The sequence below is a fragment of the Schistocerca serialis genome, chromosome 4 (genome assembly GCF_023864345.2).
Source record: "Schistocerca serialis cubense isolate TAMUIC-IGC-003099 chromosome 4, iqSchSeri2.2, whole genome shotgun sequence".
Classification (NCBI taxonomy): domain Eukaryota; kingdom Metazoa; phylum Arthropoda; class Insecta; order Orthoptera; family Acrididae; genus Schistocerca; species Schistocerca serialis.
In genome coordinates this window covers 698159948-698179695 of record NC_064641.1, presented here as the reverse complement: position 1 = coordinate 698179695, position 19748 = coordinate 698159948, and positions in this window count along the sequence as shown.

Here is a 19748-nt window from a genome sequence, read left to right as displayed (position 1 = left end):
TACGTCGGTCATCGGCGGAAACCACCGCTGTGACCGCAGCCTAAAAGAGCTATATGTGTTTCCTGCGTGAAGTGGCTCGTGTCAGCAACGGTTACCGCAAGGGGTGGGGTAGGGTGGAAGCCCCGGGCGCCGCGGCCGTTGCGTACAGCTGGTGACGCAGGAAGCACGCGAGACGGGGTGGCCGCCAGGTGCACGTGCGGCAGCTGCACGTGGCCGCCCCTTCCCTCTGCTGCTGCTGGCGCGACCTTGAGACGCACCCTCCACCAGCCACCAGCCGCGCCAGCTGGGCGGCGCCGCGACACGAGGGGGTGGGGAATGGGGGGTGGGGGGCAGTCATCCCCGCAACGGTCGCAGCCGACACGTGACATCCGAGCCTCCCGGATTCGTTAAGTCATCTCCACCCTGCAACTGTCCGTGACTCTCGTGCTAATTCGAGTCTCTCACAACAGGCCTTTCCCGGAGAAAACTAGTGCAGCATCTAGCAGGTCTCGCACTATTCTCATCGAAGGTGTCTATCTTCAGTTTAAAAAGAGATATAAATGCTTCGCTTGTGTGGCGATAGTGTCCATAACTGCTTTACCGTTACTAATTCCTAAACAGAAACATAGGTATGTAGTACATGATCAGTAACATCTGGTCTTAAGAGACCTCATTATTCCTTCATTACATTTTTTCATAGATTTGTCATTTGTAAAGTTTATTTATACGTTTGGGATGGCATTTTTGTTCTTTTTATGCGAAACACAAATTTGAGTATTGTCTAATTTTTATTTATTCAAAATGGTTGCCATAAACAGCTACAATACTAGTGTTCAGTAACAAACACAATATCTGTGTAATAACCAGCAAAGATATCAGACATGCCGCCTTGTTTTCGATGTGTATTGTCGGTAATTGTATCTTGTTCATCTTACAATTATGTTGCCACTAACGTCGTCATCATTATCATCATCATCATCATCATCAACATCATCATCGTCGTCATCATCACACCATTCTCAATATCAGCCTGTGACCATACTTTTCGCTTATCCGATTATTTTCTCTCACGTCAGTAATTATAAAGTCAAAATATCAGTAATAATTGTCCACCTCGGATTCGTCACTGCACTCCTGCAAACATTCTGAAAGTTCCTTCTCAAAACTTGCATGGCTGTACCGTATTGTCTCATTCATTGGGCCTCTTGTAGATTTACGAGCGCATGCAAAAAATATATCGCAAAACGAAAGGAGTAATATAATAAATGTATTACCAAACCTCCGGTCTAACGGACCGAACCATTTCTTACGTAATACGAAAGACCCAGCCGGTCAGACCTATACATTTTATGAAACTAGTCAATACCTGACAAGGAGAAGCCACAAACTGAATTGCAGTGTTTCTGTTACGTAAATGATTTGCCAGAGAGAAGGTACTGTGGAGGGAATATCGCCAAATAGAACAGTGTTGCCACACGATACGTTTGAAAACCCCTAAAGGTCTCCCAAGACGCTAGAGGTTAAAGAGACTAGCTGATTCTTTGTAAAGAGAGATAGAGAGAGAGAGAGAAACAAGCAGTCATTGTTAATAATGATATTTATTTGCTCAAATAGCGCAGTTACCGCCTCAGAACAGACAGGTTCATATTCATATGGTTGTTCACGGCTAGACCGCATTTGCTGTTGTTTACGTTAGTGGCTCAAATGGTTCAAATGGCTCTGAGCACTATGCGACTTAACTTCTGAGGTCATCAGTCGCCTAGAACTTAGAACTAATTAAACCTAACTAACCTAAGGACATCACACACATCCATGCCCGAGGCAGGATTCGAACCCGCGACCGTAGCGGTCACGCGGTTCCAGACTGAAGCGCCTTTAACCGTACGGCCACACCGGCCGGCCGTTAGTTGCAGGCTGTTCTTGTACCTAGTAACAAATGAAAATACCGTAAACAAATCTGTAAGGTAGAACTGTTTTAGTTTTAGGTAGTTATTCAAAATTCCCATGTCATTATCTAGCGCTGTTGACTGCTTGTGTTCATGAAACAGTAATAATAATAATAATAATAATAATAAAAAGAGTACGTGTTTGGTGTGTGACTATGCACAAATACAAACCGAATAACTTTTGCCATGTGGAAGACGGTATAAAAATATGGCGGTATCACAGATAAAACAGAGCCAAACAATTTTTCTCCCAGAGATGATACAATCATACATTTAGTTCAAAGTACATCAACGAACTTATCGTAAAATCTCCGAGAGACAAATTCTTTGGCACTATTTTATTTGTGATATCGCCATTTTTACATACAACGTTCCAAATGGGAAAAACCATTGTGTGTAGTGCTTTACACTATGGGGATATTTATACACCAAATACATGCTGCATGGGGGCTTAATTATATATAATGCAAATAATTTTAATTTTTAGTAGCTGTCTGTCCGATTACGAAGTCTCGTAACCGGTTGGCCCTGACTGGTATTAGTACGCAATCTGACTGCATAGAATAACAACAAAGAATGAAAGAAAATTTCCGTTAACACAATTAATTAATTAAGTCCCCAGCAACTATAAAACCTACGAAACAACAAAACACAAGTGTAACTGTTCTGTGTGTGGAAGTGTGATTCAACGTACACATCTGGCACGGTTCTACCTCAATAAGACAAGGTAATTTAAGCACCACTTACACTGAAGTAATAAAAAAAAACAGAAATACTATAATTGCACATAGAAACCAGAATTACACTCTAATACATGAACACAAGCCAGATGCTTTGTTGACTGAACCTGTGACCAAGAGACATTGTTAGTTAGGACATTTGAAATAATAAAAAAAAAGAAATTTATTACCTTCATATATATTGACGAAACATACACTCTGATCATTACAACATCCGCAATGGAACAGCATCGGCTGTCTAGCCCATCAGAACAACTGCATACAACATGCTCACAACTAGTCACGGCTACTTCGGAACTCCTACTGCCCACTTCTCAATAAGCACTCTCCACGACGACATCTCGACAAGAACTCTCCACTACCACATCTCGACAAGAACTGCCAGTGGAGGCGGCTGAATAATACTCTTTGGCGCAATCTCTGGCGCTGTGACTCAGTGTAGCCACCTTTCAATGCTTTACGTATTTTTGATTATTTAGTGAACAGACGCAGTCAACAGTGGAACATAATGACCTGAGTGTTTCGACGCAAGTAGCTTAAACTAAAACAATTCTACCTTAGAGACTGGTTTATATTATTTCATTCGTTACAGTTATAGATAAATGTTGTTGTTGTTGTGGTCTTCAGTCCTGAGACTGGTTTGATGCAGCTCTCCATGCTACTCTATCCTGTGCAAGCTTTTTCATCTCCCAGTACCTACTGCAACCTACATCCTTCTGAATCTGCTTAGTGTATTCATCTCTTGGTCTCCCTCTACGATTTTTACCCTCCACGCTGCCCTCCAATACTAAATTGGTGATCCCTTGATGCCTCAGAACATGTCCTACCAACTGATCCCTTCTTCTGGTCAAGTTGTGCCACAAACTTCTCTTCTCCCCAATCCTATTCAATACTTCCTCATTAGTTATGTGATCTACCCATCTAATCTTCAGCATTCTTCTGTAGCATCACATTTCGAAAGCTTCTATTCTCTTCTTGTCCAAACTATTTATCGTCCATGTTTCACTTCCATACATGGCTACACTCCATACGAATACTTTCAGAAATGACTTCCTGACACTTAAATCAATACTGGATGTTAACAAATTTCTCTTCTTCAGAAACGCTTTCCTTGCCATTGCCAGCCTACATTTTATATCCTCTCTACTTCGACCATCATCAGTTATTTTGGTCCCCAAATAGCAAAACTCATTTACTACTTTAAGTGCCTCATTTCCTAATCTAATTCCCCCAGCATCACCCGACTTAATTAGACTACATTCCATTATCCTTGTTTTGCTTTTGTTGATGTTCATCTTATATCCTCCTTTCAAGACACTGTCCATTCCATTCAACTGCTCTTCCAAGTCCTTTGCTGTCTCTGACAGAATTACAATGTCATCGGCGAACCTCAAAGTTTTTATTTCTTCTCCATGAATTTTAATACCTACTCCGAATTTTTCTTTTGTTTCCTTTACTGCTTGCTCAATATACAGATTGATCGGGGAGAGGCTACAACCCTGTCTTACTCCCTTCCCAACCACTGCTTCCCTTTCATGTCCCTCGACCCTTATAACTGCCATCTGGTTTCTGTACAAATTGTAAATAGCCTTTCGCTCCCTGTATTTTACCCCTGCCACCTTTAGAATTTGAAAGAGAGTATTCCAGTCAACATTGTCAAAAGCTTTCTCTAAGTCTACAAATGCTAGAAACGTAGGTTTGCCTTTCCTTAATCTTTCTTCTAAGATTAGTCGTAAGGTCAGTATTGCTTCACGTGTTCCAGAGTTTCTACGGAATCCAAACTGATCTTCCCCGAGGTTGGCTTCTACTAGTTTTTCCATTCGTCTGTAAAGAATTCGTGTTAGTATTTTGCAGCTGTGACTTATTAAGCTGATAGTTCGGTAATTTTCACATCTGTCAACACCTGCTTTCTTTGGGATTGGAATTATTATATTCTTCTTGAAGTCTGAGGGTATTTCGCCTGTTTCATACATCTTGCTCACCAGATGGTAGAGTTTTGTCAGGACTGGCTCTCCCACGGCCGTCAGTAGTTCCAATGGAATATTGTCTACTCCGGGGGCCTTGTTTCGACTCAGGTCTTTCAGTGCTCTGTCAAACTCTTCACGCAGTATCATATCTCCCATTTCATCTTCATCTACATCCTCTTCCATTTCCATAATATTGTCCTCAAGTACATTGCCCTTGTATAGACCCTCTATATACTCCTTCCACCTTTCTGCTTTCCCTTCTTTGCTTAGAACTGGGTTTCCATCTGAACTCTTGATATTCATACAAGTCGTTCTCTTATCTCCAAAGGTCTCTTTAATTTTCCTGTAGGCGGTGTCTATCTTACCCCTAGTGAGATAGGCCTCTACATCCTTACATTTGTCCTCTAGCCATCCCTGCTTAGCCATTTTGCACTTCCTGTCGATCTCATTTTTGAGACGTTTGTATTCCTTTTTGCCTGTTTCACTTACTGCATTTTTATATTTTCTCCTTTCATCAATTAAATTCAATATTTCTTCTGTTACCCAAGGATTTCTACTAGCCCTCGTCTTTTTACCTACTTGATCCTCTGCTGCCTTCACTACTTCATCCCTCAAAGCTACCCATTCTTCTTCTACTGTATTTATTTCCCCCATTCCTGTCAATTGCTCCCTTATGCTCTCCCTGAATCTCTGTACAACCTCTGGTTCTTTTAGTTTATCCAGGTCCCATCTCCTTAAATTCCCACCTTTTTGCAGTTTCTTCAGTTTTAATCTACAGGTCATAACCAATAGATTGTGGTCAGAGTCCACATCTGCCCCTGGAAATGTCTTACAATTTAAAACCTGGTTCCTAAATCTCTGTCTTACCATTATATAATCTATCTGATACCTTTTAGTATCTCCAGGGTTCTTCCATGTATACAACCTTCTTTCATGATTCTTAAACCAAGTGTTAGTTATGATTATGTTGTGCTCTGTGCAAAATTCTACCAGGCGGCTTCCTCTTTCATTTCTGTCCCCCAATCCATATTCACCTACTATGTTTCCTTCTCTCCCTTTTCCTACACTCGAATTCCAGTCACCCATGACTATTAAATTTTCGTCTCCCTTCACAATCTGAATAATTTCTTTTATTTCATCATACATTTCTTCAATTTCTTCGTCATCTGCAGAGCTAGTTGGCATATAAACTTGTACTACTGTAGTAGGTGTGGGCTTCGTATCTATCTTGGCCACAATAATGCGTTCACTATGCTGTTTGTAGTAGCTTACCTGCATTCCTATTTTCCTATTCATTATTAAACCTACTCCTGCATTACCCCTATTTGATTTTGTGTTTATAACCCTGTAGTCACCTGACCAGAAGTCTTGTTCCTCCTGCCACCGAACTTCACTAATTCCCACTATATCTAACTTCAACCTATCCATTTCCCTTTTTAAATTTTCTAACCTACCTGCCCGATTAAGGGATCTGACATTCCATGCTCCGATCCGTAGAACGCCAGTTTTCTTTCTCCTGATAACGACATCCTCTTGAGTAGTCCCCGCCCGGAGATCCGAATGGGGGACTATTTTACCTCCGGAATATTTTACCCAAGAGGACGCCATCATCATGTAATCATACAGTAAAGCTGCATGCCCTCGGGAAAAATTACGGCTGTAGTTTCCCCTTGCTTTCAGCCGTTCGCAGTACCAGCACAGCAAGGCCGTTTTGGTTATTGTTACAAGGCCAGATCAGTCAATCATCCAGACTGTTGCCCTTGCAACTTCTGAAAAGGCTGCTGCCCCTCTTCAGGAACCACACGTTTGTCTGGCCTCTCAACAGATACCCCTCCGTTGTGGTTGCACCTACGGTACGGCTATCTGTATCGCTGAGGCACGCAAGCCTCCCCACCAACGGCAAGGTCCATGGTTCATGGGGGGAGATAAATGTGCCATTTCATAAATCGTTTTCTTTCCCAACAGGGCACCACAGCCCCAAACAGCTTGCACCAAAACTGGGAAAATACAACCGACAACTAACGTGAACAAGAACATACGTAATCTAAACGTAAACAGATGTCTGAAAATAAACTTGTGGGGTCCGAAACCGTAACAACGCTATTTGTGTAAATAAGTATCATTACTAGCAGTGGTTGGTCGATGTTTTCTTCTTTGTGAGAATCAACTTGTGTTCTTAACACAGTCGCAGACCCAAATTTCGGCTTCTGACGAAATAGCATTATTACAGGTGTTCGAAATCATTCTTTGCATCTACTATAAAGTCACCATATGCTTTTCATTTTATTCCTTTAAAGCGTCTTCAGTGGTCTGGAATAAAACGTATTTGCAAGTTTGCTTTGCTTTCTACATCTGACAACAGTTAGTAACAACAGGAAGTTACATGTTATTTTATCTTGGAGCATTTTTGTTTGATTTCCGCTTACATCTGCAAGTATCGTCTGCTTGCACATTTTCAGTAATTCCTGCGTTTAGCACTGATTGTCATGGTCTCGTCACCTCGCAGCACCACACGTTTCTCGACGTCGAATACGATAAAATGTAGCACTGCTAGTGTGCGTTAACGTTTTCATGGCTGAACAATGTAGTTGTGTGTATTATATGTGCAGTGTTGACATCTTATTTATCGATTTCAGTTTTCAGTTTACCTAGAAATGTTCGTGTGATTTGTGATCTACCGTATGTATATAATGTCGTTATACTTATATTCATCTGCATTTATTTAATATGTCAGTCGGACGAAACAGTCGTGTGTTAGTGGAAGATCAAAATGGAAAATAGGTGGTGAGGAGAGGAGGGGAGGGGAGGGGGGAAAGGCGAGGAAAGGAAGTAAATAGTGAATGCAAATCCAAATGAAATAATGCTTTTAAATGCTAGCAGGGAAAAAATGATTCTTCGCTTCAAAGTCCCCTGATCATTGTAGAAGTATGAAGATTCTATGGGTTTCTATCAACTCATTTACGTTGATAGAAACCCATAGAAAAAAGAAATTTACTTCTCTAAAACACGTTCAGAAGGTGTATGGCATTTCCCGTACAAGTTCAGATTCAGATCTGTGAGTAAACTGGTGACTTATCTTCTATAATTTTTACCTTTTGTTTCTTTGATCGAAAAGCTTTATTCAATTTTCAACATGAAACTGTACAATTGTATCGCGCAGCAAGTTCATAAACATCAAAATAAAACAGTGTGCAAGGCATACATGTCTTTCGCATATCGAAACTAGAAACCAGTTAATCAGATTGTATTTCCACATGTCACTGATGTGACTGATGGTACCGTTGAACAACTGAGTGTCTTACATTTTACGGTTTTAAATATAAATATTTTTCGGTAATAAGTGTCTTCCCAAAAATGTGTTTCTCTTTAGAAATCTACATATATTTACTCAGGTAATTTTAATACAAATGTCATTTTAATTAAATTTATTGTTTTGACTTCTATTGACGTCGTGCCAACCTTTTACAAGAAAATAATGAATTGAATTGAATATTAATTATTCTGTTTTAAGAAGTGCAATTACTTTCAAGAGTTATCGAAATATACGAGAAATAAGTTCACCTACTTTATATCAAATAACCAAAATAAGAGATTTAGAAAAATGTAGGAAAACGACAAGGTGAACAGATTTTCGGATGATACTCATTTTCAAATATGAGATATTAAACAAAGACAAACAAGCCCGCCCGGCTAGCCGCTCGGTCTAACGCGCTGCTTCCCGAGAGGGAAGGCGTGCCGGTCCCCGGCACGAATCCGCCTTGCGGGTTGGTGTCGACGTCCAGTGTGCCGGCCAGCCTGTGGATGGCTTTTAAAGCGGCTTTCCATCTACCTTGGCGAATGCAGGCTGGTTCCCCTTATTCTGCCTCAGTTATAGTCTTTCTGTAAACTCAAGAGCGAGCAGCGCTTTTGGTGGGGGAAGTGGCCTTTCCCGGAAGAACGTTGCCACCGGCCTACAGGGCCACCCAAAATCAGTTGCCCCTTACCTGTCTAGCGGCGTAGATCGGCGTGCTGGCAGTGTCAGTTAGTTAACTTTATATACTCACTGATATACTTCGGTACCCAGAAGTGATGGATAACTTTATATACTCACTGATATACTTCGGTACCCAGAAGTGATGGATAATCGCCCAGCATTGCAAGAAAATGTGCAGAATACGAAGAAGAAGAGGTATTTGCGGAGTAACGAGCGTTCGATCGTCTCTAACGTTATTACAAAGTGTGTTACGGAGGCGGCACAAAAAGAACTGTCGGCTAATATTACCAGTCCAAATCAAACGGCTGCAATTTTATGCGAGGGTCAGCCTCGCCACAATAGGAGGCATAAGGAAGGAACGCGGAAATAAGCTGCGTCGTTTACTGGAATCGTCACGAAAGAAAAATTAATAATTTTGGGAGGAATCCCATCGTTATAGAAAGTTTCACAATCACGTAAAACGTTTGATACTTGTGGAACAGCAGCATTTGAATGTATTGTCACTAAATCTCTATCTCGGTTACTACTTACCTGGTTCTAAGACATATTGCTTAAAACATGTGCGCATTAGCTGCTCTAAACACTGCTGAAATTTCCTTCGAAACATGCACACCGATTCTGGACATCTAAGTAAGAGGTTCGACATACGAGTTGCGTTCACACACTAATTTTTATTTTTTGGTAAGAACTTTGTTAATCCACAGCAATGTTGTCCTCTTCAAAATATTCCCCATTACATACTATATACACTTATGCCAATGCTTTTTCCAATTCCCGAAACACTTTAGGAACAGTTTCCTCGGAATAGTTTATAGTTCTCTTAACTGTGCATTTTCAATCTCATCCACGCTTGTAAAATGGCTGTCCTTTAAGGCCTACTTTGAAATGTTTATACCACTTGTAAGCCCTTGGTTTACTCATAACAGACTCACCAAAAGTAATATTTAACATTTCTAAAATTTTCATACACTTTATTCCATTCTTATAAAAAAAGTTAATACAGATTCTCTAATCTGTTTTTTTTTACAGAACAAATAATTGATGATACTACGAAAACACATGTAACCTTTTCGACAGCTGACAAAAGACTAAATACCCAATCGCATAACATTGTACACACACTTTTCAGACATGTTTACGAAGACAGTGACAAAAAGTAGTACAAATCGGACTAATACAACAAACAAAATTATAAATTCCTGGTACTTTTTAAACAATCTTCGTCTTGTAAGAAGTGTTAAGTTTCAATGCATCCCTTCGAAGAAAACTTCAATCTTTTTCTAGAAACACAAAGTAAGAACAATCCTTAAATTCTACAGATTGCTTGCATTACATGGGGTTCGTTTTACGAAGAGCAATAGAGGAACATACATTTACATGAACAGGCATTCGGTTCTATGTTTGTAGTAGAGTCCTGACTTCCCTTCTTATGTTAATATTAATTACTCTATAATGTTGTGTTTCGGAAGAAGCTATCGTCTTTTGTATTGCTTATGGTCTTATCGCAGTTGTCTAAAACTAAACGCAACCGGGATTTATCTGTACGCGGCGTCGCCACAGATTTAAAGCGCGCGCCGTAGCAGGGCCGGTACTGCGTTGTGATACAGCCTGTAGAAGCGCCTTGTGACGTAGCTGGGTTGGCAGAGTGGGGACTCGCTCGCTCGCTCTACAGTTTACCGACAGACTATACACTATGTCGGCGATTGCTGTTCCAACACTGTCTCCACGTGGGCGTAGGCGTACACCATAATTACTGTACCTAGCAAGCATTTGGGGGTTTCACTTGTCTGGTAGGAGACGTTCCCAGGGTGCCGGGGGGGGGGGGGAGGGAAGGGGGGGAGGGGCTCCCCTGGAGAGCGAACCGCCCAATAATCCTGGGTTCGGTGGGGGTCGGCAGTGGGCTGGGTGGACTGCCGTGACCTGTTGTGGGATTGTGAACCACTGAGGGCTACGGCGGGACAAGGCCTCTCCGTCGTTTCTAGGTCCCCGGTTTAAATACACAATAAAAGGCAAACAATGTGGTACCAAAGATCTCATTGTTTGGTGGAAATGTTATATTTGACTTGGAGAAATATCGGTGTCTGCCTGGGTCACATCATAATTTCTCCGTAATATACTGGCAAACAAGCTATCTTCATGTGGTTGCTGGTGACTGCTGTTCTGGTTAGGTGGGTGTCTTATATACGTCAACCGTTACCACCTCCATCACTCCACTCTTGTTGCTGCGCGTGCAGTCTCTGCGATTGGTGTTGGCGCCTCCATCTGCGAACTGCGCGCCACAGCCTCTCTAACATCCCCGCTGGGTGCAGAATTCACTGTATGGGAACGCTTAGCTTTCTCTAAACTCAGCACGGTATTACACGCCTGATTCAGTTGTAGGCCACTCTCCTTGTTAATTAGGTTCAGTAAAGGATTATCTAGGCCTTCGCAAACCAGGTGTCTACCGAATCAGCTGCAAATGTGGCAAGGCATTCACAGGTCGAGCATGGATCACCAAATCAGCTCCGGTGACGATAGTATAAAAGCTGTCCTTACTATAAATTGTACGAAACCAAAATACTTAGGTAATCTCTCCTTTTTGGATTGAAACTGGGGCCCAAGGCAGCCTAATTAACGTACCATTCCAAAGAAAACTTAAGAAAATACGCAATAACAATGGCCGTAAAATGGAACTCAAAAAACTTTACATGAAAAAGCAATGATCAATACACGGCTTACAAAGCAGAGTTACAGTTTGGAAAGTTACTTCACTGACTAGAATATCCATCACTGAAAAATTCAGTGCTCAGAAAATGAGAATCATGCATAGGAAAAACTAGCTCATCTTATTAAACAACAGTTATCTCCCATCCCGAATGAAAACAAATAAAAGAAACATACATTCCGCGCATCGTTTCTCAACAACAGTGACATAATATTCGATACAAAAAAGGCTCTACACGGCAAAGGATTAAACACAACAGTCAAACTCTACTGGACCAAAAGAACTTAAGCAATTGGATCACAAGTGTTCACAGATTTCATTCATTACCGTTGAGAAGTAAAATGACAAAATAGCTAACTGCCACGTAATCAGTGATATTGTAGAGGAGATTGTGTATTTTTAATAGAATTGTAATAACTGACAAGGGCAACACAGCCACAATCTCCAATAGAACAACACACACACAGAATACTTCCAGGACAACTTTACAATAGAAATAACTATGCAGCCAAAAATCAGAATCCAAAAAGCGAGTAGATGCACTTCAGATAACAAAAATTTTCTGCCAGCTATTTAAGAAGCAGGAATAACTGTAGCAACAGTCTTCAAATGCCCTCCCTCAGGTCACATCGAAAAATCCACAAAAATGGAATCCCCATCAGATCTATAGTGAAATGTAATGCAACTTTTTAACTCAACAAAAAGCACATTCAATAATAATAATAATAATAATAATAAGGGAACCCTTAGAAACACAGCAGAATTGGCCGAATATATCAGAAGCATATATGCTATATGAAACCACACATGCCTCATTTGATGTAAGAAACCGAAATTCCTTTGTACCAATAGATCCTCAGCTATAGATAATTAATGGCAATCTACAAAAAGACAAGCAAAACCCCTTCCACAGATATTACGGAATTAATGGAGCTACTAGAATTTACATCTCGTACAATTATTTCAAATTCTACAGTAAACTCTACAAGCAAACAGATGGCCTGGCAACAAGATCAAATCCATTTAATTTGCTAGCTTAAATATTCATAAACATCATGGGAGACCAGCTTCTGCATTCTAACCATCATAACCTTAAAAATTATTTATTACTAGAGATTATTAGAGGGTACCATCATTTTAATCAGTGACACAAAGTACGATATCGCTGAGTTAAAACAATTGTTGAACAGCTTCTGTGATAATATAAAGTTCATGGTTGAGTACCAGGTACATGACAGTATTAACTTGCTACATCTGACCATTAGAATAATGAATTTGAAATGTATCAGAAAACTACCACAACACACATGTCCATCCGGAACACCTCTTGTCAGCTCACAGCCCACGCAACGCCAGCTACTACTCTGCGAAGTTAAATAAGAGAAAGAAATGGCAATAATTTAATAAAGACCCACTACCAATGGCTATTGCAACTCCACAGTAAACGCACTAAAACAATAAATAATGACAATAGGACTGGGAAGAAGTCATCTCGTAGCAGCAACACAAAAAGCCTACTACTACTGGTGTCTACAATACTGAATGTTTGGACTCACTGTTTCAGGATAGGTCAGACAGACAGAGCATTTGAGACCATATTCAAGAACCACATGGCGGCACTAAGAAACAAAACAAAAAAAAGTACTACCCAACAGCAGCAGCCACCCACCTGTGCGAAAATAAACACTACGTTAATGACACGAGTATCAGCATTCTACATTTCCAATCTATAGGCAAAAAAATCTAGACGTAGCTGAAACACTCTAAATACGCAAAAACCAAAGAAAACAACGTGAATCCATTCTAAACGACAAAAATGACAAGATTAGTGGCAGTATCGTCTCAGTTTTTAACAGCAGCCTACAGCATTAAATTTGTACATTTATAAACACACACGCACTCGTACACACACACACACACACACACACACACACACAAAACATACAAACACACACACACACACACACACACACACACACTCACACACATACACATACACACAAACACACGCACAAACACATACACACGCACACACACACACACACGCACTCATACACACACAAATTGTCTCTATCCTCTCTTTCATATCTGTGAACAATTAGTCATTTGCATGTTTCCACGGTAGTTTATAAGTGAACCATTAAGTGGCTTGAGTCAAAAAACCCAACAGATCCACCCACACACCAACAGTTTGTACCCCCTGTCAGCTTGACAGTACATACGCAGGTGCGCAGAAAAGTAATGCCTCCAAATATTCTTGTGTAAGCTCTTAAAGCTTTTTAAATAAAACTAATGTTATTAACATTCTGCATTTATATTATTCTTGTTTATATACACTGAAGCACCAAAGCAACTCATACAGGCACGCGTATTCAAATACAGAGATATGTAAAGAGGCAGAAAAGGTTCTGCGGTCGGCAACGCCTGCATAAGACAACAAGTGTCTGTCGCAGTAGTTAGATCGATTATTGCTGCTACAATGGCATTTCATCAAAGTTTAAGTGAGTTTGAACGTGGTGTTACAGTCGGCACACGAGCGATGGGACACGGCATCTCCGGGATAGCGATGAAGTCGGAATTTTCCTCGTACGACCATTTCACCAGTGTACCGTGAAAATCAGGAATCCGGTACAAATCAAATTTCCGACATCGCTGAAGCCCGAGAAAGATCCTGCAAGAAGGGGACCAACAACGACTGAAGAGAATCGTTCAACGTGACGTAAGTGCAATCCTTTCGCAAATTGCTGCAGATTTCAATGATGGGTCATCAACAAGTGTCAGCGTCTAAATCATTAAACGAAACATCATCGATATGGGCTTTCGGAGCAGAAGGCCCACTCGTGTACCCTTGCTGACTGCACGACACAAAGCTTTAGGTCTTGCCTGGGCCCGTCAACACCGAAATTGGACTGGAAACACGTTGCCTGGTCGGACGAATCTCGTTTCAAATTGCATCGAGCGGATGGTCGTGTACGGGTATGGAGACAAACTCATGAATCCATGGACCCTGCATGTGAGCAGGGGACTGTTCGAGCTGTTGGAGGCTCTGTAATGGTGTGGGGCCTGTAAAGTTGGAGTGTTATGGGACACTGATACTTCTAGATACGACTCTGACAGGTGACACGTAGGTAATCGTCCTGTCTGATCACCTGCATCCATTCATGTCCATTGTGCATTCTGACGGACTTGGTTAATTCGAGCAGGACAATGCGACACTCCACGCGTCCAAAATGGCTACAGAGTGGCTCTAGGAACACTCTTCTGAGTTTAAACACTTCTGCTGGTCACCAAACTTCCTAGATACGAACATTATTGAGCTTATCTGGGATGCCTACAGGATTCATGGTGTCAGTTCCCTCCAGCACTACTTCAGACATTAGTCGAGTCCATGCCAAGTCGTGTTGCGGCACTTCTGCATGGTCGCGGGAGTCCTACACGATATTAGGCAGGTGTACCAGTTTCTTTGGCTCTTCAGTGTTTTTGCAGCACTCTAGCTCTAGAGGAATCCGAATTGCAGTGTGTATTACGGCGGTCCCGACTTGGCCCCAATAGTTTTTCATCTGTTTCCAAAACTTAAAGAGCGCCTTTGAGGAGTTCTCGATTATTGTGATGAAGTGGTACGAGCAAAGATGAGAGTGTGGCTCTATCAATAAAGGCAGAAATCCTACAGTAACGGTATCAACGAACTCGCCTCTCGTTGGCGGAAATGTTTTCGTCGGCACGGTGACAAATAAATAGGCAGACTTTAAGAATAAATATGTGGAATGTTAATGAAGCTTGTCTTATTTAAAAAGCTTTAAGGGCTTTCACATAAAAAATTCGGAGACATTACCTTTCAGCACGCCCTAATGTGCCTATCTTGATATATTATTAGAGTCATCTATATGTTACTCCAAACGTTACTTATATGTAACAGATGTAATTTTAGCACTGGGCATGTCTGACATAGCCAAGCCTGTGCTCCCTTTCTGTCGCTTCTTCACTCTCAGTTTCCCAACTGCACCCTGCCACTGATGGATAGGAACACGCTCTCTCTCTCTCTCTCTCTCTCTCTCTCTCTCTCTCTCCCCCCCCCCCCCCCCCCCACACACACACAGTGGGCCAGTGTAATACAGTAATAATAAGCAAATTGGTCTCTGTACGTAAATTTTGGCCTTTTGGCGACCTAATTACTACAAATCGTGTTTTCAACGTGTCATTTTGATTACTTAAATGTTTACAAATTATTAAGTAATGTCAATTTGGAAGAAAATAATATGTGACCATTGAAGGTATCTACCATTACATTTCTGTTCACCTATGCAAAAAAGATCTCCACAATACTTTGAGACTTGTTCCGAAACAGTGTTTTGCTTTGATGTATATTCTTTGCACTTACTGGATTCTAGACGCTATTTTTGCTGCCTTTAGTGTTTGCAAAGTGTGATTGTGTATGTGACTGAACACGACGGGAGAAGGAGCCTGTGATCGCTGGAGGCAGTGCCTCAGGCTACCTCTAAGTCGTATCATATGTGTGATCAAATGTGTGTGAATTCTTATGGGACCAAACAGCTGAGGTCATCAGTCCCTAGAGTTACACACTACTTAAACTGACTTACGCTAAAGACAACGCACACACCCATGCCTGAGGGAAGACTCGAACCTCCGGCAGGAGTGGCCGCCCGATTCGTGACATGGCGCCTCTAACCGCGCGGCGTCGTAACGTAAGCTACACGCTGTATTAATCCAAATACATCCAGCTGAAGATGGAGGTTTAAGCTTCCGTAATGCGACGTCTAAATACTATAAATAGTGACTGGTAACAATAAGCTTTTTGTTGCAATGAATTTCCTTACCACCTTCCAAGCTACTTTTCTGTGCTAGCTTCGTTTTTTAGTCCTTTCCCCATATCAGCGATCTTGCTGCGGAAAACAGCCACTCTTTTGTTCCTTATTGTCTTCCTTTCTTGCGTTGTTCGACCCATTGTTGTCAAGTTGGGTACTTACCGCAACTTGCGTGTTCGAATATTCAAATTACCCTTGGTGTACATAGATAAATCACTCTGTGAAATGTAGTGTTGACACTACATGCATTTCTTCTTTGTGAGCTGTTTGCTGTGCGCGTATTGTTGAACTCAGTTGACATTCTTTGAAGTAAAGCAGAGTTCCTTTCATAGTAATTATTGTTTCATAGCCCACCTACAAATTTTAAGGAAAAATTCCGTAAAGTGAGAGTGGGACTCGCACACCGAGGTTTCCATACAAACTTAATTACGTGTATGGATAGTTCATCAATTGCTGTAATGGAGAATGTCGACAGTTTTTGCCGTGTTACCTACATTGATACTGACGAGATATCAAAATATGTGTGATACATGGTCGTACCTTTTGAGTGCATTGACTTGGAAGCTTAAAGTTTTTAAACTTCCAGAGGACCATAGACAGTAGTGTAGGCGATAAATTTAAACTCGATTCGTCTACCTGTTCCTTTAAGAAAGATGTCTTAAGGGACAGACAGTCAGTCAGGTAAGAAATGAGAAAATTTTTCTTCGTATGATGTAAATGAAAATTAAACTCGATTCGTCTACCTGTTCCTTTAAGAAAGATGTCTTAAGAGACAGACAGTCAGTCAGGTAAGAAATGAGAAAATTTTTCTTCGTATGATGTAAATGAAAAATAATAATGTTAATTTTTTTTCATTACTTGTACCATGAAACCTTGCTTCTTGCCAAATTTCATGATTTTAGGTCAACCGGAAGCACAGTACAGTTTTTGATGAGTGAGCTTTTTTTATCAAAGTATATGACATAAATGGCCTTGCCTTTTAACTGCGTTGACTTTAGAAGCTTAAATGTTTTACGCCGCAAAGGGACCGTAGAGCTTAGTATGTGACATAAATTTCAACTTGATATATGTACTCATTCATGAGAAAAAGGGGTCTTACCATTAGGATAGACAGACTTACACGATCCTGTAAGGATCCCGATTTTAGCGAGTGAGGTCCGGTGACCGCCGCATGCACGACAGAACAGCGTCTTTTTCGACTACATAAGTATATAGTCGACGTAAGATGGCATAACCTTTTCACATTGGCTTTGTTAGATGACTGTGGCTCATTTACATGAGGCTGCCACGTAGCTGTACTTCTTATATTAAGTGGTTCTGTTAAGACCAAAACCCCTAGGCTCATACGCAATGTGTATTATACTGGTATGTTTTTTAATGTAAGACCAGACGGATATGCAGTTGTGTAACCCTGCAGTGTTTTTAAATTTATGTATGACTTTTGGTAGGTTTTGTGTATGACCAGACAGATGTGTACTTGTGTAACTCGGCAGTCTCAGAATTATGTACAAGCCCTAATGACATAGCGTTACCAGAAACGCAGAGCCTGTTATGAGGCGATCTGTGACAGTCATTGGCGCCTCTTCCACTAGCGCCATCTCGCGAAGCGTCCTGTAGTGTAAGAACAGAGCCGGAGTTGCGGTAGTACCTAGCTTGCGCTTGTGTGTGACGGAGACACATGTACGTCATCTCTCTTGGACGCCTATGTGCTACGTATGACAGTTTTGTAAGGCCTGCGTGTTACAGGCAACTGTTAATGTCACCATTGTCTGCCTTGATGTTGTAACCTGTGTGTCCTAAGGTATGTACCTAAACTTATATGTATACATGTTATATAAGTGGAATCTAAGCCCACTTTTATAGTGTTTTCTGTCCTCCCTAGATCCGATGTGGCGTCTTTAGTTTCACCGAAACCGGTAATCGTAGAATAAAAAGAATTCCTGCGATCTTGGCTACCAGTTTATTGTTGTACCTACAAAAAGACTTGGAGTATATTTAAATCAAGTCAGACGGTTGCTAGCCTACTGGGATTTGTGTGAGGAATTGTCGGTAGCTGTATGTCCTGAAGTGTGAGTGAAATCCACGGAGCTCCCACATCACCGAAAGCATGACTTCGAGTGTGTGTGTGTGTGTGTGTGTGTGTGTGTGTGTGTGTGTGTGTGCGTGTGTTTGTGCGCGTATATGAGAGAGTATTATCTTCCTAGTGGAGTTACCTCAAGAATCGGACTACATACTTTCACAAGAAAACTGGAGGAGTTAAAATAATAATTATTCCAGTTATGAGAATGCTGTAGTAAAAGTCATTCTGAGCTCTTCCCTTACTGTGTTGTTACACGCTCGTTCAGCGAAGCGGAGGAGCGAGTGTACGCCTGCTCTTCTAACGCGTTTAGGCTCCCAGCCACGCGAGCAACAAGTGTGTCACGGACTCATGGACGCGTTCCATATCCCGAATGGGGGCTGGGCCGCCGCTCTTTGTCGCCAAACTGCCAGCTCTGGTAAAGGCCTCCTTAATACACTTGAGCCACAAGCGCGCCCTGGATTCATTCCTTTCGCTGTTCGCTCCCACGGCTCAGATACTCTACAGAAGACAATCACGGCGTAAATTGGCAATTATCGCCGCCGACTCTGTGAACTGTTAAATCTTACAGATACAAATGAAAGTCTCTCGAAGTATTTTTCTTCTCTCAGGTGAAGTAATAAAAAATGTATAGTCCACGTAGAGTTGTTGCTGACGTATTCCCTATCGATTCAGCCATCTTATTCAGAAAGTCTTTGGTTACTTTGATCCTTACCTTCACGGTGTGTGTGTGGTTTGAGGTTTTCGGGCGCTAAACAGCGTGGTCATCAGCGCCCAAACGCAGAGAAGACGGACAGTGAACAAGGAGAACGGCTAAAAGACACAGACCTGACGCAGTTCCAAATCCTCACATACAGAGGCAAAACAAGAGGAGACGAAACGCACTAAAAAAGGGAAGGAAACACAAGGAAAAGAGAACGGAAATCGAAGTGAAAGAAGTAGGTAATCGTGACTGGCGGACCTCTTACACTGGGTGAGCCAGTCACCCAGCAGCACATTAAAATCCTCTCCCTAAAATCCGAGGCAACAAATTGGACAGGACAAAACCGTAAGATCTTAACCACAGTCGTTGCGTCTTTTTGCAAAATAGCGGGCAAATCCGGTGCAATGAAACCACCGCCCTCTGGTCAGTCAAGTAAAATGTGGCGGACAGTAATCTGGACGCCACAAGCACTGCAGATTGGGGGGTCCTCCCGCCGGAGTAAAAAACCATGCGTTAAGGGACTGTGCCCGATGCGGAGGCGAGTGAGGAGAACCTCATCCCGCCTGCATGACTGGTAGGACGTGGCCGCGTGGTAGACTTGACCAGACGCAGCTTATTTTCACCGGCTGCCAGCCACTCCTCTTCCCATTGACGCAAAACACGAAAACGCAAAAGGGAGGTAACAGCATGGAGGGGGACGGCACATTCGACAGCGTGAGGGAGGGAACATGCATCTTTGGCAGCCACATCCGCCAGTTCGTTTCTCCTAATACCCATGTGCCCCGGCACCCAGCAGAAAGAAACCTCCTTCCCCTGCCGTTGCAGGTGGAGTAGGG